Below are 23,939 nucleotides of genomic sequence, written 5' to 3'. Positions count from 1 at the left end.
GCTGCCTCACCCCTGAGGGTGCTAGGGGTGTCTTCCTCCCACAGTGTTTGTTGGCAGATTGGAAGGCATATGTGTACCAATTTTTCAGTACATGGGTCCAGAGTTATGCCATACTTGCCCACCTGACCCTCTCCATGAGGGAGAAAATGCTCTGTTCCTGGACTTTCCTGGTAATGTCAGGGGCAAACGCAGGATTTATTTAGAGGGGTTTCCGTGGGTGTGTATCTGTGTGTGTATATATATATATATATATATATATATATATAACCAATAAAAAAGAGGCGGCACTCGGAGACTTTAAGATGCAAAAGATGTATTCAACAAATTATTTTCTTTTTAACGGTAAGTTTTACCGCCAGAAGACTGGATGCGCGATGGGGAGCAACGTCTCCCCTTCGTTCGCCAACATCTTTATGTTTAAGGAGGAATTTGAGTCATTCTTCAAGAACAAGTCCATGGCAGCCCACATCCTCCTGTTCACACGATTCATAGATGATCTTTTCATCTTGTGGACAGGGGGGGTGGACCAATTTAACGCACTGATGCTAACCATCAACTCGAGGGCCTCCAGCATCAAGTACACCTATCAGACAAGCACAAGCACCTTGAATTATCTGGACGTTCAAGTCACCATCCGGGGTGGAACTCTACATACGAGTCTATACTGTAAGCCCACCGATAGGAATACCCTACTTAAAGCAAGCAGCCACCATCCCAAGGCTCTGAAAGAGGGATTACCTCGATCACAAATGATCAGGGTATCGCGGATTATCAGTGACCGCCGCAGTCTGGAACAAGAGTTAGATCATATGGTTGCAAAATTCATGGAGAGGGGATATGATTATCAGCTGCTACTGAAACATAAAGAAGAAGTCATGCAGATCCCCAGGGAAGCTCTGTTAACACCTAAGAATCCAGCGCAGAAACCAGTCATCATTATCCCGACCAAATACAATACCTCTAGCCCGGTGGTACAGAGGGCCACCAAAGCCTTGTGGCCATTAGTAGCCTCTGATCGAGCCCTACACTCTCTTCGTAACAAAAGACCCATGATTTGTTACCAACGGGGCAGGAACATCAAGGACAGAGTGGTCCACTCGGATGTCACCGGCTTTCAAGTTGAGGCAGATAGGCAAAGTCGACCTCAAGGTGCTTTTCTAGAAAAAAAACCCGGCTGCTATAAATGTATTAAATGTACAACATGTGAATACATGATTACGGGTTCAAATTTCAAACATCCCCATAGCGACAGGATTTTTAGCATTAAACACGTATTAACTTGCACTACCACCCATATTATTTATATAATCAAATGTCCCTGTCACCTCCACTATGTGGGGAAATCTATTAGAACGTTTAGGGAGAGAATGGCTCTCCATCGTTCAGCTACTTTGCAGCAGCTGGACACACTATGAAGGATCTTCGCTACCTGATTATCGATCATGTCCCCAAACATGCTAGAGGAGGAGACAGGGATGGTAGACTGTTGCAGTTGGAAGCTCGGTGGATCTTCAAGTTGGGGACCACCAATCCAAATGGCCTCAACGAGAAATTGAGCTTTAACATCTTTAAATAACACAGTTATTATTACCTCTTCTTGTGCAATTACATGTTGTTTTTCTGACCTTACTTTACTTTTTTGTTTAGCCTAGAGTCATCTCCACGAGCTCGTGCAAACTATTTATATATCTAGGGAGAGAAGGAGTTACTATGTGTTCGGAGGTTCTCCCTCTGTGATTATATATAGACCGTTCCCCAAGTATACATAAAGGGATGAAGTGGTCCAATCTCGTTACCCCCTTGTTAATCACTCCATGCTGATCTGCGGCATCCCAGCCTGTGTTGTTAAGCAGCAGAGCCAGCAATGCATTTAGAGGGTATAGTTGATCGTAATCAGAACTTGTGGAGACCTCTCTGACGGCCTGCTCCGTTAGTGGTGATAGGGTGCTGTTTATTTAGGTCACTTATCACTCTTATTTTTCTTTTTCTTTTTTACAACCACATAGCGCCGCAGCCCGGCCGCTCTGTATGCCTGGTTACCATGTCAACCAGACGCAACCACGCAGGAAATAACCACCGGAAGCCACCAGAGAGGACGGACTGTATTCTTGGTTGCCATGGCGACCACGTACGACAGCGCTGACGTCAAACACAGGCAGCCGGAAACGGAACAGGAGACAGCGTGGCCGGGCGGGCGTGATTCACGGAGGTAACCCTCTCTATTTAAGGTATGTCAATTACACTGTACACTTTTCATTCACCTTGACAAAGGGGTGCATCTGACCCCGAAACGTTAAGGTTCATTTGTTGAATACATCTTTTGCATCTTAAAGTCTCCGAGTGCCGCCTCTTTTTTATTGGTTATGTGAATTTCCTTGGAGGGCACCGGAGCCAGTCCAGCAAGTGGAGGAGGGAGTGCCGGTCCGTGAGGATTATATATATATATATATATATATATATATATAGGAGTCCAAAAGGAGCGGCACTCAGCGGGTCTTCAGTATAAGAAGAATAAATACACGGCGGAGTAACGCCTGGCAGAGGTTAACATTTCAGTTTAATACATAAACTTTCGTCAGAACAAAGAAACAGTGAAATGTACATACCTTTATACCTTGAAATCACCATGTGAATCAGACAGCGTGGATGCTGACCGCGGCGCCTTCCGGTGACGTCACGTGAGTGCGACGTGCGCTCTGCAGCGCCACATCCGGTCGGGCCGTAACTAGGAGACAGAATAAACAATACATCGCCGTCACCATAACAACAAGATAGCGGATGTCAGGCTCCATAAGTAATAACGATAAAGTGGAAATCAAGAATCGCAATAAACATACCCATACATATACTGCTTATTAATACTATACAGTACACTACTTAGTTGCCAAGCTATAGATTATCGTACAGTAAAATTAATAAATACCGCACTAGCCATAGCAAATAAATCATGTTTAAAGAAAACAATTCCAATTTAATTGTTCATTCAATCCCCTGGGTACCAAAGTATCCAGGGAGTTAATCCAGCGTGCCTCCAGCTGGAGAAGTCTCCTTGATCTGTCGCCCCCTCTGATATTTACAGGTACCTGATCAATAATTTTGTATTTAAGAGTAGCCAGACTATGTTTCATCATTTTAAAATGCCTGGCTACTGGTTGCTCCGAGTCTGATCCATCAAGTGCATGTCTAATAGACATCCTGTGGGTGGCCATCCTTTCCTTAAAGCTGCAAGTGGTCTTACCCACATATAGGAGTCCACATGGGCAATGGATGAAATAAACGACAAATTTACTAGAGCAAGTAAGAACATGCTTGATTATAAGACGTTTTCCTGTGTGCGGGTGGGCAAAGGAAGAGCCTGCCTCCATATATCTGCACGTAGTGCATCCTGTGCACTTATAGCATCCTGGCTTACGTGTAAGGAAAGTAGAGGTCGGAGCAGGGAGTAATCTTCCAACATCATTCACCACCAGTAGATCTTTTAAGTTACGTCCTCGTTTATAACTAGGTAGTATGGTCACGTTCTTAAAGCCACTAAGATCAGCGTCATTAGTGACGATGGGCCATAATTCTTTTGATCTCCTCACATTGAATGAACTATTGGAATGGTATTGTTGAACAAACACCATTTTGTCCTTGATGGATTTTTTTGGAACGGGACTCAACAATTTCTCTCTGGGAACTCAGAGGGCCTTGCATTTTGCCTTCATCAAATCGTTATGATGATAACCCTTAGTTAGGAATCGTAATATAAGGTCATCAATTGCCAGTGAGGCTTTAACCACTGTGTCTGAAATACGACACATCCGGATGAATTGGGACAGAGGTAGACTACTCACACAGGCTGGAGGGTGCTGGCTTGATGCATGAAGGTAGGTATTACGATCGGTTGCTTTGCGGAAAACATCCGTATGTAGTTGGCCATCTTTCAGGGAAACTGAGACATCCAAGAAGTTGACACTCTCATGGCTGACAATATAGGTAAATTTAATGTGCTCATCCATGTTGTTAATTTTATTGATGGCATCAACAAGTAGAGACTCTTGACCTCTCCATATAAGGAAGAGATCATCTATATATCTGGTTATCCAAATGATGCCTTCTGAAAAAACCTGATTGGAAAACAACAGATGTCGCTCTTTGGTGAACATAAAGGAGTTGGCGAATGCCGGGGCCACACAGGAACCCATCGCACAGCCCCTTCGTTGCAGGTACCATTTGCCGTCAAACAAAAAATAATTTCGCTTGAGGGTTAACTCAAGTAGTTGCATAAAGAAGTCCTCATCTGGACCCGTATATTTATCACTTTTGGAAATTAATTCCCTAACGGCATTAAGTCCTTCTTCATGCTGGATGTTTGTATATAAGGACACTACATCCATAGTGCAGAGTATGCACTAGAGATGAGCGGGTTCGGTTTCTCTGAATCCGAACCCGCCCGAACTTCATGGTTTTTTTCACGGGTCCGAGCAGACTCGGATCCTCCCGCCTTGCTCGGTTAACCCGAGCGCGCCCGAACGTCATCATGACGCTGTCGGATTCTCGCGAGACTCGGATTCTATATAAGGAGCCGCGCGTCGCCGCCATTTTCACACGTGCATTGAGATTGATAGGGAGAGGACGTGGCTGGCGTCCTCTCCATTTAGATTATAAGAGAGAGAGATTTACTGGAGTTTAGGACTAGGAGGAGTACTGTAGAAGTGTAGAGAGTGCAGAGAGTTTACTAGTGAGTGACCACCAGACAGTGCAGTTTATTTAATATATCCGTTCTCTGCCTGAAAAAAGCGATACACACAGTGACTCAGTCACATACCATATCTGTGTGCACTGCTCAGGCTCAGCCCAGTGTGCTGCATCATCTATATATATTATATATCTGTCTGACTGCTCAGCTCACACAGCTTATAATTGTGGGGGAGACTGGGGAGCACTGCAGTGCCAGTTATAGGTTATAGCAGGAGCCAGGAGTACATAATATTATATTAAAATTAAACAGTGCACACTTTTGCTGCAGGAGTGCCACTGCCAGTGTGACTGACCAGTGACCTGACCACACTGACTACCAGTATAGTTAGTAGTATACTTATATTGTGATTGCCTGAAAAAGTTAAACACTCGTCGTGTGACTTCACTTGTGTGTTGTTGTTTTTTTTATTCTATAAAAATAAAACTCATTCTGCTGACAGACAGTGTCCAGCAGGTCCGTCATTATATAATATATAATATATACCTGTCCGGCTGCAGTAGTGATATATATATATTTTTTATATCATTTATCATCCAGTCGCAGCAGACACAGTACGGTAGTTCACGGCTGTGGCTACCTCTGTGTCTGCACTCGGCAGGCAGTCCGTCCATAATTGTATACCACCTAACCGTGGTTTTTTTTTCTTCTTTATACATACATACTACTACGACATCTCTTTATCAACCAGTCTATATTAGCAGCAGACACAGTACAGTACGGTAGTTCACGGCTGTGGCTACCTCTGTGTCTGCACTCGGCAGGCAGTCCGTCCATAATTGTATACCACCTAACCGTGGTTTTTTTTTCTTTCTTCTTTATACATACATAGTTACATAGACATCTCTTTATCAACCAGTCTATATTAGCAGCAGACACAGTACAGTACGGTAGTTCACGGCTGTGGCAACCTCTGTGTCTGCACTCGGCAGGCAGTCCGTCCATAATTGTATACCACCTAACCGTGGTTTTTTTTTCTTTCTTCTTTATACATACATAGTTACATAGACATCTCTTTATCAACCAGTCTATATTAGCAGCAGACACAGTACAGTACGGTAGTTCACGGCTGTGGCTACCTCTGTGTCTGCACTCGGCAGGCAGTCCGTCCATAATTGTATACCACCTAACCGTGGTTTTTTTTTCTTTCTTCTTTATACATACATAGTTACATAGACATCTCTTTATCAACCAGTCTATATTAGCAGCAGACACAGTACAGTACGGTAGTTCACGGCTGTGGCTACCTCTGTGTCTGCACTCGGCAGGCAGTCCGTCCATAATTGTATACCACCTAACCGTGGTTTTTTTTTCTTTCTTCTTTATACATACATAGTTACATAGACATCTCTTTATCAACCAGTCTATATTAGCAGCAGACACAGTACAGTACGGTAGTTCACGGCTGTGGCTACCTCTGTGTCTGCACTCGGCAGGCAGTCCGTCCATAATTGTATACCACCTAACCGTGGTTTTTTTTTCTTTCTTCTTTATACATACATAGTTACATAGACATCTCTTTATCAACCAGTCTATATTAGCAGCAGACACAGTACAGTACGGTAGTTCACGGCTGTGGCTACCTCTGTGTCTGCACTCGGCAGGCAGTCCGTCCATAATTGTATACCACCTAACCGTGGTTTTTTTTTCTTTCTTCTTTATACATACATAGTTACATAGACATCTCTTTATCAACCAGTCTATATTAGCAGCAGACACAGTACAGTACGGTAGTTCACGGCTGTGGCTACCTCTGTGTCTGCACTCGGCAGGCAGTCCGTCCATAATTGTATACCACCTAACCGTGGTTTTTTTTTCTTTCTTCTTTATACATACATAGTTACATAGACATCTCTTTATCAACCAGTCTATATTAGCAGCAGACACAGTACAGTACGGTAGTTCACGGCTGTGGCTACCTCTGTGTCTGCACTCGGCAGGCAGTCCGTCCATAATTGTATACCACCTAACCGTGGTTTTTTTTTCTTTCTTCTTTATACATACATAGTTACATAGACATCTCTTTATCAACCAGTCTATATTAGCAGCAGACACAGTACAGTACGGTAGTTCACGGCTGTGGCTACCTCTGTGTCTGCACTCGGCAGGCAGTCCATAATTGTATACTAGTATCCATCTCCATTGTTTACCTGAGGTGCCTTTTAGTTGTGCCTATTAAAATATGGAGAACAAAAATGTTGAGGTTCCAAAATTAGGGAAAGATCAAGATCCACTTCCACCTCGTGCTGAAGCTGCTGCCACTAGTCATGGCCGAGACGATGAAATGCCAGCAACGTCGTCTGCCAAGGCCGATGCCCAATGTCATAGTACAGAGCATGTCAAATCCAAAACACCAAATATCAGTAAAAAAAGGACTCCAAAACCTAAAATAAAATTGTCGGAGGAGAAGCGTAAACTTGCCAATATGCCATTTACCACACGGAGTGGCAAGGAACGGCTGAGGCCCTGGCCTATGTTCATGGCTAGTGGTTCAGCTTCACATGAGGATGGAAGCACTCAGCCTCTCGCTAGAAAACTGAAAAGACTCAAGCTGGAAAAAGCACCGCAAAGAACTGTGCGTTCTTCGAAATCCCAAATCCACAAGGAGAGTCCAATTGTGTCGGTTGCGATGCCTGACCTTCCCAACACTGGACGTGAAGAGCATGCGCCTTCCACCATTTGCACGCCCCCTGCAAGTGCTGGAAGGAGCACCCGCAGTCCAGTTCCTGATAGTCAGATTGAAGATGAAGATGTTGAAGTACACCAGGATGAGGAGGATATGGGTGTTGCTGGCGCTGGGGAGGAAATTGACCAGGAGGATTCTGATGGTGAGGTGGTTTGTTTAAGTCAGGCACCCGGGGAGACACCTGTTGTCTGTGGGAGGAATATGGCCGTTGACATGCCTGGTGAAAATACCAAAAAAATCAGCTCTTCAGTGTGGAGGTATTTCAACAGAAAAGCGGACAACAGGTGTCAAGCCGTGTGTTGCCTTTGTCAAGCTGTAATAAGTAGGGGTAAGGACGTTAACCACCTCGGAACATCCTCCCTTATACGTCACCTGCAGCGCATTCATAATAAGTCAGTGACAAGTTCAAAAACTTTGGGCGACAGCGGAAGCAGTCCACTGACCAGTAAATCCCTTCCTCTTGTAACCAAGCTCACGCAAACCACCCCACCAACTCCCTCAGTGTCAATTTCCTCCTTTCCCAGGAATGCCAATAGTCCTGCAGGCCATGTCACTGGCAATTCTGACGAGTCCTCTCCTGCCTGGGATTCCTCCGATGCATCCTTGCGTGTAACGCCTACTGCTGCTGGCGCTGCTGTTGTTGCTGCTGGGAGTCGATGGTCATCCCAGAGGGGAAGTCGTAAGCCCACTTGTACTACTTCCAGTAAGCTATTGACTGTCCAACAGTCCTTTGCGAGGAAGATGAAATATCACAGCAGTCATCCTGCTGCAAAGCGGATAACTGAGGCCTTGACAACTATGTTGGTGTTAGACGTGCGTCCGGTATCCGCCGTTAGTTCACAGGGAACTAGACAATTTATTGAGGCAGTGTGCCCCCGTTACCAAATACCATCTAGGTTCCACTTCTCTAGGCAGGCGATACCGAGAATGTACACGGACGTCAGAAAAAGACTCACCAGTGTCCTAAAAAATGCAGTTGTACCCAATGTCCACTTAACCACGGACATGTGGACAAGTGGAGCAGGGCAGGGTCAGGACTATATGACTGTTACAGCCCACTGGGTAGATGTATGGACTCCCGCCGCAAGAACAGCATTGGCGGCACCAGTAGCAGCATCTCGCAAACGCCAACTCTTTCCTAGGCAGGCTACGCTTTGTATCACCGCTTTCCAGAATACGCACACAGCTGAAAACCTCTTACGGCAACTGAGGAAGATCATCGCGGAATGGCTTACCCCAATTGGACACTCCTGTGGATTTGTGGCATCGGACAACGCCAGCAATATTGTGTGTGCATTAAATATGGGCAAATTCCAGCACGTCCCATGTTTTGCACATACCTTGAATTTGGTGGTGCAGAATTTTTTAAAAAACGACAGGGGCGTGCAAGAGATGCTGTCGGTGGCCAGAAGAATTGCGGGACACTTTCGGCGTACAGGCACCACGTACAGAAGACTGGAGCACCACCAAAAACTACTGAACCTGCCCTGCCATCATCTGAAGCAAGAAGTGGTAACGAGGTGGAATTCAACCCTCTATATGCTTCAGAGGTTGGAGGAGCAGCAAAAGGCCATTCAAGCCTATACAATTGAGCACGATATAGTAGGTGGAATGCACCTGTCTCAAGCGCAGTGGAGAATGATTTCAACGTTGTGCAAGGTTCTGATGCCCTTTGAACTTGCCACACGTGAAGTCAGTTCAGACACTGCCAGCCTGAGTCAGGTCATTCCCCTCATCAGGCTTTTGCAGAAGAAGCTGGAGACATTGAAGGAGGAGCTAACACGGAGCGATTCCGCTAGGCATGTGGGACTTGTGGATGGAGCCCTTAATTCGCTTAACAAGGATTCACGGGTGGTCAATCTGTTGAAATCAGAGCACTACATTTTGGCCACCGTGCTCGATCCTAGATTTAAAGCCTACCTTGGATCTCTCTTTCCGGCAGACACAAGTCTGCTGGGGTTGAAAGACCTGCTGGTGACAAAATTGTCAAGTCAAGCGGAACGCGACCTGTCAACATCTCCTCCTTCACATTCTCCCGCAACTGGGGGTGCGAGGAAAAGGCTCAGAATTCCGAGCCCACCCGCTGGCGGTGATGCAGGGCAGTCTGGAGCGACTGCTGATGCTGACATCTGGTCCGGACTGAGGGACCTGACAACGATTACGGACATGTCGTCTACTGTCACTGCATATGATTCTCTCAACATTGATAGAATGGTGGAGGATTATATGAGTGACCGCATCCAAGTAGGCACGTCACACAGTCCGTACTTATACTGGCAGGAAAAAGAGGCAATTTGGAGGCCCTTGCACAAACTGGCTTTATTCTACCTAAGTTGCCCTCCCACAAGTGTGTACTCCGAAAGAGTGTTTAGTGCCGCCGCTCACCTTGTCAGCAACCGGCGTACGAGGTTACATCCAGAAAATGTGGAGAAGATGATGTTCATTAAAATGAATTATAATCAATTCCTCCGCGGAGACATTGACCAGCAGCAATTGCCTCCACAAAGTACACAGGGAGCTGAGATGGTGGATTCCAGTGGGGACGAATTGATAATCTGTGAGGAGGGGGATGTACACGGTGATATATCGGAGGGTGATGATGAGGTGGACATCTTGCCTCTGTAGAGCCAGTTTGTGCAAGGAGAGATTAATTGCTTCTTTTTTGGGGGGGGTCCAAACCAACTCGTCATATCAATCACAGTCGTGTGGCAGACCCTGTCACTGAAATGATGGGTTGGTTAAAGTGTGCATGTCCTGTTTTGTTTATACAACATAAGGGTGGGTGGGAGGGCCCAAGGACAATTCCATCTTGCACCTCTTTTTTCTTTTCTTTTTCTTTGCATCATGTGCTGATTGGGGAGGGTTTTTTGGAAGGGACATCCTGCGTGACACTGCAGTGCCACTCCTAGATGGGCCCGGTGTTTGTGTCGGCCACTAGGGTCGCTAATCTTACTCACACAGCTACCTCATTGCGCCTCTTTTTTTCTTTGCGTCATGTGCTGTTTGGGGAGGGTTTTTTGGAAGGGCCATCCTGCGTGACACTGCAGTGCCACTCCTAGATGGGCCCGGTGTTTGTGTCGGCCACTAGGGTCGCTAATCTTACTCACACAGCTACCTCATTGCGCCTCTTTTTTTCTTTGCGTCATGTGCTGTTTGGGGAGGGTTTTTTGGAAGGGACATCCTGCGTGACACTGCAGTGCCACTCCTAGATGGGCCCGGTGTTTGTGTCGGCCACTAGAGTCGCTTATCTTACTCACACAGCGACCTCGGTGCAAATTTTAGGACTAAAAATAATATTGTGAGGTGTGAGGTATTCAGAATAGACTGAAAATGAGTGTAAATTATGGTTTTTGAGGTTAATAATACTTTGGGATCAAAATGACCCCCAAATTCTATGATTTAAGCTGTTTTTTAGTGTTTTTTGAAAAAAACACCCGAATCCAAAACACACCCGAATCCAACAAAAAAAATTCGGTGAGGTTTTGCCAAAACGCGTTCGAACCCAAAACACGGCCGCGGAACCGAACCCAAAACCAAAACACAAAACCCGAAAAATTTCAGGCGCTCATCTCTAGTATGCACCCCTCAGGTAAATTGGAAAACCCCTGAATTTTCTTCAGGAACATAGTTGTGTCCCTTAGGTACATCTCCTGTTGCTGCACTGTGGGTTGTAGGTGAATGTCCAGGTATTGTGAGATTTTATAGTACAGGGAATCCCTGGCAGCAATAATGGGCCGGCCAGGAGGGTGGGCGATGCTTTTGTGGATTTTGGGAATGGTATAAAGGATAGGAGCTATTGGAAAGTCTTGTATAAGGCTGATACACAATTCCTCTGGAATAATATGGGCATAACTTGCCTCATGTAGGATGGAATCAAGTTCAGCCTTGTAAACAGTGGTCGGATCTTTCTCAATGGCCAAATATACAGAGCTGTCAGCTAATTGAGAATAAATATCTGATTTATAATCACTGAGATTCAAGATGACAACCCCTCCCCCCTTGTCCGCTGGACGTATGACAATGGCCCTCATTCCGAGTTGATCGCTCGGTAATTTTCTTCGCATCGCAGTGAAATTCCGCTTAGTACGCATGCGCAATATTCGCACTGCGACTGCGCCAAGTAATTTTACAATGAAGATAGTATTTTTACTCACGGCTTTTTCTTCGCTCTGGCGAACGTAGTGTGATTGACAGGAAATGGGTGTTACTGGGCGGAAACACAGCGTTTTCGGGGCGTGTGGATAAAAACGCTACCGTTTCCGGAAAAAAACGCAGGAGCGGCCGGAGAAATAGGGGAGTGTCTGGGCGAACGCTGGGTGTGTCTATGACGTCAAACCAGGAACGACAAGCACTGAACTGAACGCAGATGCCGAGTAAGTCTGAAGCTACTCTGAAACTGCTAAGTAGTTTGTAATCGCAATATTGCGAATACATCGGTCGCAATTTTAAGAAGCTAAGATACACTCCCAGTAGGCGTAGGCTTAGCGTGAGCAACTCTGCTAAATTCGCCTTGCGAGCGATCAACTCGGAATGAGGGCCAATGTCTGTATATTTGCGTAAATTATTCAAGGCAGTACGTTCCTGTTTGGAAATATTATTATGTGTACTGTTAGATACTCTTGAGTTCCGTAGAACTTCTTTATCTAAAGTCCTAGAAAAACATTTAAGAGAAATGTTATTGGAAAAAGGATCAAATTTAGATTTGGTCTTTATTTGAGGGGGAATGACGGTCCGTCCTGTGTCAGCTTGGGCAGGGGTTTTGTCAAAAAATTCTTTCAAGCGTAAGTTCCTAGCAAATCTGTAAGAATCTGTCTGCCATTGGATTTCATCTAATTTTCCAGTAGGAATAAAAGAGAGTCCTCTATTAAGAATACTCATTTCAGATGGGGTGAGGGTCCGATCTGATAAATTAAAAAGACTATGCTCATTTCCTTTTCTTTGGCTGTTTTTTTGTGGTTCCTCCTCCACTGCCCCCCACGCCTAGTACAGGTTTTCCTGGGGCGCCCCGCTGTGCGCGGGTGCAAACCCCTAAAGGGGGCTTAGCTGTACCGGACATGGTAGATTCCTCTCGCTCGCTGTGCGAGGTGTAATCAGCACTGGACGTGTCTTTGTCGAAAGTCCTTTGAACCCTCCTTCTTTCTCTGAACCTCTGTTGGCGTGAACTGTTGGGGTTCTGTACCCACGCATAAACCTTCCCTTCCTGGTAATCCCGTTGCACTGCTGACAGTTTGTCTCTTTTGTATTTGATTAAATTTTGTTTGTAAGTATCAACTTGCACCGTGAGCTTATCCAGCCAATCAGTTTGCTTGTCAGTTTTTAGAGACTCCATATGGGCATTTTCAAATGATGTAATTTCGGTCTTGATTAGCCCAAGCTCCCGGGCTGACTCCTCAATCACCAGGAGGATCAAATCATAGCTGCACTTATTAAGTACATCTACCCATCTCCTGCAAAAGTCTTACTTATGGAGCCTGACATCCGCTATCTTGTTGTTATGGTGACGGTGATGTATTGTTTATTCTGTCTCCTAGTTACGGCCCGACAGGATGTGGCGCTGCAGAGCGCACGTCGCACTCACGTGACGTCACCGGAAGGCGCCGTGGTCAGCATCCACGCTGTCTGATTCACATGGTGATTTCAAGGTATAAAGGTATGTACATTTCACTGTTTCTTTGTTCTGACGAAAGTTTATGTATTAAACTGAAACGTTAACCTCTGCCAGGCGTTACTCCGCCGTGTATTTATTCTTCTTATACTGAAGACCCGCTGAGTGCCGCTCCTTTTGGACTCCTACATTGTCTGCTGCAACACAGATAATTGAAGGCACCGGGGCAGATACTGCATAGTATCCGGAGTGCCAGCTTTGTTTCCTTATTTAAGGTGTCTGGTGTTTTGTGGGGATTGTACCCCACTCTGTACCAGTCATCAAGCAAGGCAACCGGCCACATTTTTTCTTTCACTGTGAACCGACATTGGTGTGGAGTTCACATGGTTTTTCACCTGTACATAGAAACACGGGTGTGTGGTGAGTGTGCGCCAACCCATTAACAACATGACGCAGGATGGCAGAGGTTACCGTAACATTGTACTCCCAGTTGGGGAGACATTAAGCTTTTCTGAAGCAGAAGCGAGCGACATCTATTTCACTGAGGACTTTGAGACAACGGGAGGTTCACTCACCAATGAACAACTTTATTATAAAATTCTGAGGCTTAAGAAAAAGGAACTGGACTTTTTCATGCACGGGGTGACACTCTCCGATTACCACAAAAGCAAGCACATCCCAAGGGGTTTTAGAATTAAGAATACCCCGACTATAGGGAAATATAATCATGACTTTTGCAGGAGATGGGTAGATGTACTTAATAAGTGCAGCTACGATTTGATCCTCCTGGTGATTGAGGAGTCAGCCCGGGAGCTTGGGCTAATCAAGACCGAAATTACATCATTTGAAAATGCCCATATGGAGTCTCTAAAAACTGACAAGCAAACTGATTGGCTGGATAAGCTCACGGTGCAAGTTGATACTTACAAACAAAATTTAATTAAATACAAAAGAGACAAACTGTCAGCAGTGCAACGGGATTACCAGGAAGGGAAGGTTTATGCTTGGGTACAGAACCCCAACAGTTCACGCCAACAGAGGTTCAGAGAAAGAAGGAGGGTTCAAAGGACTTTCGACAAAGACACGTCCAGTGCTGATTACACCTCACACAGCGAGCGAGAGGAATCTACCATGTCCGGTACAGCTAAGCCCCCTTTAGGGGTTCGCACACGCGCACAGCGGGGCGCCCCAGGAAAACCTGTACGAGGCGTGGGGGGCAGTGGAGGAGGAACCACAAAAAAACAGCCAAAGAAAAGGAAATGAGCATAGTCTTTTATTTATCAGATCGGACCCTTACCCCATCTAAAATGAGTATTCTTAATAGAGGACTCTCTTTTATTCCTACTGGAAAATTCGATGAAACCCAATGGCAGACAGATTCTTACAGATTTGCTAGGAACTTACGCTTGAAAGAATTTTTTGACAAAACCCCTGCCCAAGCTGACACAGGACGGACCGTCATTCCCCCTCAAATAAAGACCAAATCTAAATTTGATCCTTTTTCCAATAACATTTCTCTTAAATGTTTTTCTAGGACTTTAGATAAAGAAGTTCTAAGGAACTCAAGAGTATCTAACAGTACACATAATAATATTTCCAAACAGGAACGTACTGCCTTGAATAATTTACGCAAATATACGGACATTGTCATACGTCCAGCTGACAAGGGGGGAGGGGTTGTCGTCTTGAATCTCAGTGATTATAAATCAGATATTTATTCTCAATTAGCTGACAGCTCTGTATATTTGGCCATTGAGAAAGATCCGACCACTGTTTACAAGGCTGAACTTGATTCCATCCTACATGAGGCAAGTTATGCCCATATTATTCCAGAGGAATTGTGTATCAGCCTTATACAAGACTTTCCAATAGCTCCTATCCTTTATACCATTCCCAAAATCCACAAAAGCATCGCCCACCCTCCTGGCAGGCCCATTATTGCTGCCAGGGATTCCCTGTACTATAAAATCTCACAATACTGTACCTGGACATTCACCTACAACCCACAGTGCAGCAACAGGAGATGTACCTAAGGGACACAACTATGTTCCTGAAGAAAATTCAGGGGTTTTCCAATTTACCTGAGGGGTGCATACTCTGCACTATGGATGTAGTGTCCTTATGTACAAACATCCAGCATGAAGAAGGACTTAATGCCGTTAGGGAATTAATTTCCAAAAGTGATAAATATACGGGTCCAGATGAGGACTTCTTTATGCATCTACTTGAGTTAACCCTCAAGCGAAATTATTTTTTGTTTGACGGCAAATGGTACCTGCAACGAAGGGGCTGTGCGATGGGTTCCTGTGTGGCCCCGGCGTTCGCCAACTCCTTTATGTTCACCAAAGAGCGACATCTGTTGTTTTCCAATCAGGTTTTTTCAGAAGGCATCATTTGGATAACCAGATATATAGATGATCTCTTCCTTATATGGAGAGGTCAAGAGTCTCTACTTGTTGATGCCATCAATAAAATTAACAACATGGATGAGCACATTAAATTTACTTATAATGTCAGCCATGAGAGTGTCAACTTCTTGGATGTCTCAGTTTCCCTGAAAGATGGCCAAGTACATACGGATGTTTTCCGCAAAGCAACCGATCGTAATACCTACCTTCATGCATCAAGCCAGCACCCTCCAGCCTGTGTGAGTAGTCTACCTCTGTCCCACTTCATCCGGGTGTGTCGTATTTCAGACACAGTGGTTAAAACCTCACTGGCAATTGATGACCTTATATTACGATTCCTAACTAAGAGTTATCATCATGACGATTTGATGAAGGCAAAATGCAAGGCCCTCTCAATTCCCAGAGAGAAATTGTTGAGTCCCGTTCCAAAAAAATCCATCAAGGACAAAATGGTGTTTGTTCAACAATACCATTCCAATAGTTCATTCAATGTGAGGAGATCAAAAGAATTATGGCCCATCGTCACTAATGACGCTGATCTTAGTGGCTTTAAGAACGTGACCATACTACCTAGTTATAAACGAGGACGTAACTTAAAAGATCTACTGGTGGTGAATGATGTTGGAAGATTACTCCCTGCTCCGACCTCTACTTTCCTTACACGTAAGCCAGGATGCTATAAGTGCACAGGATGCACTACGTGCAGATATATGGAGGCAGGCTCTTCCTTTGCCCACCCGCACACAGGAAAATGTCTTATAATCAAGCATGTTCTTACTTGCTCTAGTAAATTTGTCGTTTATTTCATCCATTGCCCATGCGGACTCCTATATGTGGGTAAGACCACTTGCAGCTTTAAGGAAAGGATGGCCACCCACAGGATGTCTATTAGACATGCACTTGATGGATCAGACTCGGAGCAACCAGTAGCCAGGCATTTTAAAATGATGAAACATAGTCTGGCTACTCTTAAATACAAAATTATTGATCAGGTACCTGTAAATATCAGAGGGGGCGACAGATCAAGGAGACTTCTCCAGCTGGAGGCACGCTGGATTAACTCCCTGGATACTTTGGTACCCAGGGGATTGAATGAACAATTGAATTGGAATTGTTTTCTTTAAACATGATTTATTTGCTATGGCTAGTGCGGTATTTATTAATTTTACTGTACGATAATCTATAGCTTGGCAACTAAGTAGTGTACTGTATAGTATCAATAAGCAGTATATGTATGGGTATGTTTATTGCTATTCTTGATTTCCACTTTATCGTTATTACTTATGGAGCCTGACATCCGCTATCTTGTTGTTATGGTGACGGTGATGTATTGTTTATTCTGTCTCCTAGTTACGGCCCGACCGGATGTGGCGCTGCAGAGCGCACGTCGTACTCACGAGACGTCACCGGAAGGCGCCGCGGTCAGCATCCACGCTGTCTGATTCACATGGTGATTTCAAGGTATAAAGGTATGTACATTTCACTGTTTCTTTGTTCTGATGAAAGTTTATGTATTAAACTGAAACGTTAACCTCTGCCAGGCGTTACTCCGCCGTGTATTTATTCTTCTTATACTGAAGACCCGCTGAGTGCCGCTCCTTTTGGACTCCTACATTGTCTGCTGCAACACAGATAATTGAAGGCACCGGGGCAGATACTGCATAGTATCCGGAGTGCCAGCTTTGTTTCCTTATATATATATATATATATATATATATATATATTTCTACAATATGAATGAAAAAGGGCGCCTCATAGTGCATGAACCAGTTTTAAAAAAGGATTTATTTTCACTTCTTTATACACATTCGGTTTAAAAGTGACGTACCAGATGCGGCGGTCTCAACCACCGTAAGTATACACGTATAATGACAAATGAGTGGGTATACCACCAGCAGCAACAATCAGCAGGCTCACCACCGACGTCTGCTCCTTCACGCCAGGCCACATCCCTACGCGTTTCGTCACGATGGACTTCGTCAGAGGGTCCACTTTATCGTTATTACTTATGGAGCCTGACATCCGCTATCTTGTTGTTATGGTGACGGTGATGTATTGTTTATTCTGTCTCCTAGTTACGGCCCGACCGGATGTGGCGCTGCAGAGCGCACGTCGTACTCACGTGACGTCACCGGAAGGCGCCGCGGTCAGCATCCACGCTGTCTGATTCACATGGTGATTTCAAGGTATAAAGGTATGTACATTTCACTGTTTCTTTGTTCTGATGAAAGTTTATGTATTAAACTGAAACGTTAACCTCTGCCAGGCGTTACTCCGCCGTGTATTTATTCTTCTTATACTGAAGACCCGCTGAGTGCCGCTCCTTTTGGACTCCTACATTGTCTGCTGCAACACAGATAATTGAAGGCACCGGGGCAGATACTGCATAGTATCCGGAGTGCCAGCTTTGTTTCCTTATATATATATATATATATATATATGTATGGGACGCAGTTATAATGCCGGCTGTCGGGATCCCGGTGTTCGAGAGACTGACATGCTAGAATCCCGACAGCCGGTGAAATACCGACGAATGGAATCCCGATATCCGCAGGTTATTCCCACTCAGTTAGTTGCTCCACGCCACCAACCGAGTGGGAATATAACCTGTGGCGAGCGAAGCAAGCAACCGGGCCCACAGCGAGCCCGCGAGGGGTCTCGCTGTCTTGCTTCCGGCAGATGGGATGCCACTGTCGGTATACTGACAGCCAGCATCCAGTGTGCTGGTAAAACATACTGATATATATATATATTTTTATTATTTATTATATACATTCATACATAAACATAATATATACTGAGTATATGTATATATATATATATATATATACACACATACCATGCACATTCATACATTTACAAACACACATGCATACATACCCAAATACACATGCATCCCTGTAAATACACACACACACACACACACACACACACACACACACACACACACACACACACACTATTGGTGGTTTACATACCACCAGTGGCTGGGAGTTGTGGGAGGCAGGAGAAGAGTAGCGGTTTTGTGAGGTGGGAGAGAGTTGCTGCTGCTGAGCATGCGTAGCCAACAGCTCTCCCCGGACTTTCTCTATGCAGAGAGCTACGTAGCTCTCTGCTGCTGCTGTACCTCCGTGGTCGCGATCGCGGTTTTTGCTGAGACGGAGACACTGCTGTCTCCGTCTCACAAATAAACATTTGGCTCATCAGGGGGGGTTTCCAGGTACTCGGAAACCCCCCCTGCGTGCGCTACTGAATGTATGATTGCAATCACCTGTGGTGAGCTAGTTAATTGATAAGAAAGGTGTTTCACCACAGGTGATGGCAATCACGCATTACCAGGAAAGTCCAGGAACAGAGCATTTTCTCCCTCATGGAGAGGGTCAGGTAGGCAAGTATGAGTTATGCTGTCTCCTGATATACTCTGTGCTGCTGTCTGCCCCCCTAGGGGTGCTAGGGATTTCAGATTGTTTTAGTTGCGTCCGGCATGTTTTAATACGCTTGTATGTGAAATTTCACAATCTTCGCTTGTAAACTGTGGATTTGTATAGAACAACAGACAGGACAAAATGACCGATTTTAATTTTTATATAGCAGATTGTTCAATAAAAAATTATAAAATGTTAAACTTGTTAAACTTTAATCACATTTTAAAAAACTAAATTTTTCATAATTTACTCTATGCACGTTGGAGACTATTCTGGAATGCGCGGAGCTTATGCGTTCATAATATGCATACTCTTGAAAATCACCAAAATGTGAAAGTTGGTCTGATTGTAAAGTAGATTGTCTATGAAAGGGTTAAAATATATTTTGGCCCTTTTCTACACAAGGTAAAATCATAATGCACTCCAACTCTGTTTTCTAGACAACCATTATTGGAGGAATTAATATCAGTTGGCAGAGAATTTACCAGTTATCCTGATAAAGGAGATTATGTGGCCACAAAATTAGGTCAGTACCCTATAATGATTAAAATTGAAAGGAAGACTCTGTTATGTTCATAGATACAGACGGAAGTTGATCACTGGTTGCCTTTCGGCTGCACTAAACTGCAAAACCAGAAGCTATTTGACCAAATGTCATTGTTTTTGACACTCTTGTGCGTGAGCAATGTGGACACGCAACGGATAGTTATCTTTTCATTTAATATTAGTAATTGGATTTCTCAGTTTGCCCTGGTTCCTAAGGGGCACTGTCAGTGGTAACCTAGAAAAGGGAAAGGTTAATAATAATACAACTAGTATCACTTGTTTTTACATCTTACCATTAATTGTAAAATTGGCATGCAATATCTGCATTATTCCACTAGAAGGCAGTATTGTACTTTACATTTTTTATAAACCAGTATATTAATCTGCATCTACAATTGCTTATCCTTTAGGATACATGATTTTCTAAATATTATTTAGTAAATGAACACTAAAGCAATAACATTTTTACAGTAAAGTTTGACTGTAACTATTGATTTTTAAAGAAACCCAGACCCAAAACACTTGAGGGTGGTTTTGCAAAACCAAAACACAATGATGATTTAGAAACAAAACCCGTAGTCTCTGCGCACATCTCTAGTTTATATAAGCTGAAAAAGAGTAAGTGCATTTATACAAACTAATTTAAAATACCTTATTTTGCTATTGCATGTTACAGGAACCATTGCTGTAGATCTGCATTGTCACACACCTAACTACTAACGATCATCACAGTCTGTGCTCTGTGTACTTTTTCTGCCCTGCACAAGTGTGAGTTATTTAGTTTAAAGCAAAAGCGGTAGTTGTCATGTGGTATCCAGAGTGCTTCCTGAAGATAAGGGATATATTTGTACAGTGCAAAGACTGTTATCACCATTGTTATTTAAAGTTGAACAACTTTCAACAAGGTACTGGTAAATGTATTCTTCACTCTGTTTACAATTAAACAGGGAGTTTATTTACCAAAGTAGGGTTTCATTTTGTTATCTAAGGCTGGGTGCACACTTGAAAGACAAGTTAGTGGATCCGTTGTACCGTCGACCAGGTATACATACTTACCTATCAGCCAGTGGACATGTCGGTCAGGACACCCAGCTGGGCAGACATTTGAATTTGCCGCCAAGTTGTGACATCAGCTCCCCGCAGCAAGTGTATGGGCAGTTGGCGGACACACAGCCTGAGTGTTTGTTTATTTATTACCAGTTATTTATATAGTCCTTGCCCCAATGGAGCTAACAATCTATATTTCCGACCCTACCACATGTACAAGCACACACATTCATGCTAGGGTTAATTTGTTTTCTTTGGAGCCAATTTACCTACCAGTATAATTTTCGATGTGCCCATATATCTGAATAACGGTGACGTTCATAGACGTATCGGGGGAACACACCTGCTGACGGGCTCACAATCATCCATTCGATCAAACGGGTCTTATAATGTATTTCAGACAGTTTGTACCCAACTTAAGTTAGCCCATGCACAATTAGCTCTTCATTTATCATATAGAGAGAAGGATATATCAAACAGCAAAATCCTCAAACTGCCGTTATAAACCGTGTGGCGCCCAGGGTGAAAGTTTCCTTTGGCGATCCCCCGCCCCCCTCCCCCCGACAGGCAAAACAGTTTTAGTGCGCACCTAAGGCGCACGTAAAAAAAATAGGGGTGTGGCTTCATAGGGAAGGGGCATGGCCCCTGTAGATTTGCCCCCCAGTAGATGTGTTCTCAGTAGTTATGCCCCCAGTAGATGTGCCACCAGTAGAGATGCCCCTGTAGTTATGCCCCCTTAGATGTGCCCCCAGTAGAGATGCCCCCTGTAGATTTTCCCCATTAGATGTGCCGCCAGTAGAGATGCCCCTGTTGTTATGCCCCCTTGTAGTGCCGCATACAAACACACACACAAAAAAAACCCAATACTCACCAGCCCCGCTCCTTCTTCCCGACCACTGCTGCTCTGTCTCTGGCCGCCGGCGGCTCCTCTCTATGGGAGAGACGTCATGACGTCTCTCCCATAGTGCCGCACAGACACTAGAGGTCAGTTATGACCTCTAGTATCTGTCTGACAATGGAGCCGGCTGCAGCGGGTGCCCACACTGCCCACGGCGCTTGCTGCAACCGAAGTGCGGGGTGTGGGTTGGTGGCAGGCGCTTGCGGAGAGACTGCGGCCGCTCCTGCCCTGCTTGCCTAGGTCCCCTCCTCTACGGAGGTTTACTGCAATACAGTTGAAATGCCATATGTATTAAAAAGGTCTGCAGCAGAAATCAGAGATATCCATTGTGGACCCGCTGCACTGCAAGCTCCATAGGATTGCATGTGACGGTAACATGCCCTTATGAGAGGGATTCTTAGAGACGGATTCTTGCTGCATAAGGGCATGAGCACATGAGTTGACCACCAATATTAAAAGATAGCTGCTCCATCAATTAAATAATACTTCTCAGGCGGTTATTCTAAACAAGAAAAGAAAAAAAAACTCTTCTAAATTGGGGAAATCTGACGTTTTCAGATGATTGGGTCAATAAATCTGCAATGTATGGGGTTCACAGATCGCAGATTTTAGCCACAAATCAATTAGGTTTGTAAAGTCAGATTTTTCAACATATTTAATTTCACAGATCAATTGGACCTGTAGATTGCTAGTGTATGGGTAACAATCAGCAGATCTGTAGACCGTTTCTAGTAAACTGATGAGCCTTTCAAGATTAGCAGATCTGTTTAACTGAAAATGATATGCAAATCACTGAAACATATCTGTAATGTATGGGCAGAGGGGGTAATTCTGAGTTGATCGCAGCAGCAAGTTTGTTAGCAATTGGGCAAAACCATGTGCACTGCAGGGGGGGGGGGGGCAGATATAACATTTGCAGAAAGAGTTAGATTTGGGTGGGTTATTTTGTTTCTGTGCAGGGTAAATACTGGCTGCTTTATTTTTACACTGCAATTTAGATTTCAGTTTGAATACACCCCACCCAAATCTAACTCTCTCTGCACATGTTATGCCCCCTCTGCAGTGCACATGGTTTTGCCCAACCGCTAACAAATTTGCTGCTGCGATCAACTCAGAATTAGGCCCAGAGTCAGATGGATTGGGGAAACAATATATCTGGGGAAAAAAATCTCATAGTCTGTGAAACAATAAATTGTGATTGCAGATGTATGGGCCCCTTTAGTTGCATATATTGCTGCCACACATGTGCATTAGGACTCTCAAATCATAAACACGAATGTCACTTCTTCACTGGGACAGCAGCACTATATTGGAAGAGCTGTCCCGGCGGGTAAGTATCCATGCATACAAGTGTTAAAAAATGCCAGTATGCATAGGGGCGGGATGCAGTGGCGGCTCCAGAGATGGGGCTGCAGCGCAGTCCAAATTTCAAACAGGGGAGCCACACCATCTGCCAGTGAGTCAGTTTGGGATGTTGGTGGCAGTTGGTGTAGCTCCCCTATTTGAAATTTGGACTGTGCTGTAGCCTCACCTTTTGAGCCGCCACTGGCAGGATGTATCCCAGTCAAATTGCGATTTATAATACATACCACCCTAATCCCGAACAATGCTATTTTTTACCATTCTGATCTTACTTCAAATCTTAATCAGTTAATCAAGCAGATATTTTCAAATGTGACATGGCATTATGCCATACTGCTACTTCTATTACTTACTGCTTCCATTTCTAAATGTCCTCTTTGGCCACTGAAGTTAGCATACATGCAAGACTAGTGTAATTCACTGAGTCTCCTAACGTGTATCTTTGTGTTTTCTTAGGGATGCAGGATATGGGATATATCCCTAGTATAGTGGTTCCCAAACTTGGTCCACAGGCCCCTAAACAGTTCATGTTTTCCAGGTTGTGACACATCTTTAAATTGTGTGCACCTGCTCATTGACCTGGAAAACGTGAACTATTTGGGACCCTAAGGACCAAGTTTGAGAACCACTGCCCTAGCAAACGATCTATGTGAAATCAAATGTAATTACATGTATCAAGAGCAAAGGAACAATTGTGTCATCCACAATGTGATTTGATAGGCTCTTTTGGTCTGTAGTTCCTCTACTCACCAATGCATATCCCAGAATTTCCAGGAGACTCACCAGAGGTGCTTTAGGAAAGGAGGGGACCCGTGTAGAGGCTCCGATCAGTCCCACTCCTCTCCAGCAGTGCAGTAGACTCTGGCAATGTGCCAGAGTCTACTGCGCATGCACAGGTCTCGGGGAACATGGCGCCTGTGCGCATGTGGGAATCACCGGAAAATGGACGCAGCAGCCGTTTTCCCTGTAATTTCTTCAACTAGTCATAGGAGTCTCTATATTCATTATTTACACATATAAAAATCTAACTGTATGACAGAGTTACTGCTGCAATCTCTTCATTCCCACTGGCATCCGCAACTTCCATAGGTTTCTTTGGGGGATGTGATGCTGCCATATTTACCAACTTCCAGGATGCATTGCATTCTGGAGATTTGCCCCAGCAGCTATCTTAAGATGGTGGTAGCCCGCTGTAGCCTATCGGAGAAGTAGATGGCATAG

The 23,939-nt window shown here is 44.5% G+C and overlaps 1 long non-coding RNA gene across 4 annotated transcripts in view; it reads left to right on the top strand.

Annotated features, from left to right (window-relative positions):
- The first annotated feature begins 2,143 nt into the window (after positions 1 to 2,143).
- LOC134909561 (uncharacterized) overlaps positions 2,144 to 23,939 on the top strand; it is a 309,906-nt gene continuing 288,110 nt past the window's right edge. For 2 of the 4 annotated variants that reach the window (XR_010175971.1, XR_010175973.1), the window contains exons 1-4: positions 2,144 to 2,228; positions 16,791 to 16,909; positions 17,516 to 17,634; positions 19,306 to 19,391. This is a non-coding gene — a long non-coding RNA (uncharacterized LOC134909561). Of the gene's footprint in view, positions 2,229 to 12,958; positions 13,078 to 16,790; positions 16,910 to 17,515; positions 17,635 to 19,305; positions 19,392 to 20,087; positions 20,351 to 23,939 lie in introns of those variants that run through there. The other 2 variants (XR_010175972.1, XR_010175970.1) reach the window with 2 other exon arrangements.

This window comes from Pseudophryne corroboree, chromosome 4 (assembly GCF_028390025.1).
Source record: "Pseudophryne corroboree isolate aPseCor3 chromosome 4, aPseCor3.hap2, whole genome shotgun sequence".
In the NCBI taxonomy this organism is placed as follows: domain Eukaryota; kingdom Metazoa; phylum Chordata; class Amphibia; order Anura; family Myobatrachidae; genus Pseudophryne; species Pseudophryne corroboree.
This window is presented reverse-complemented; position numbering and strand designations above follow the sequence as displayed.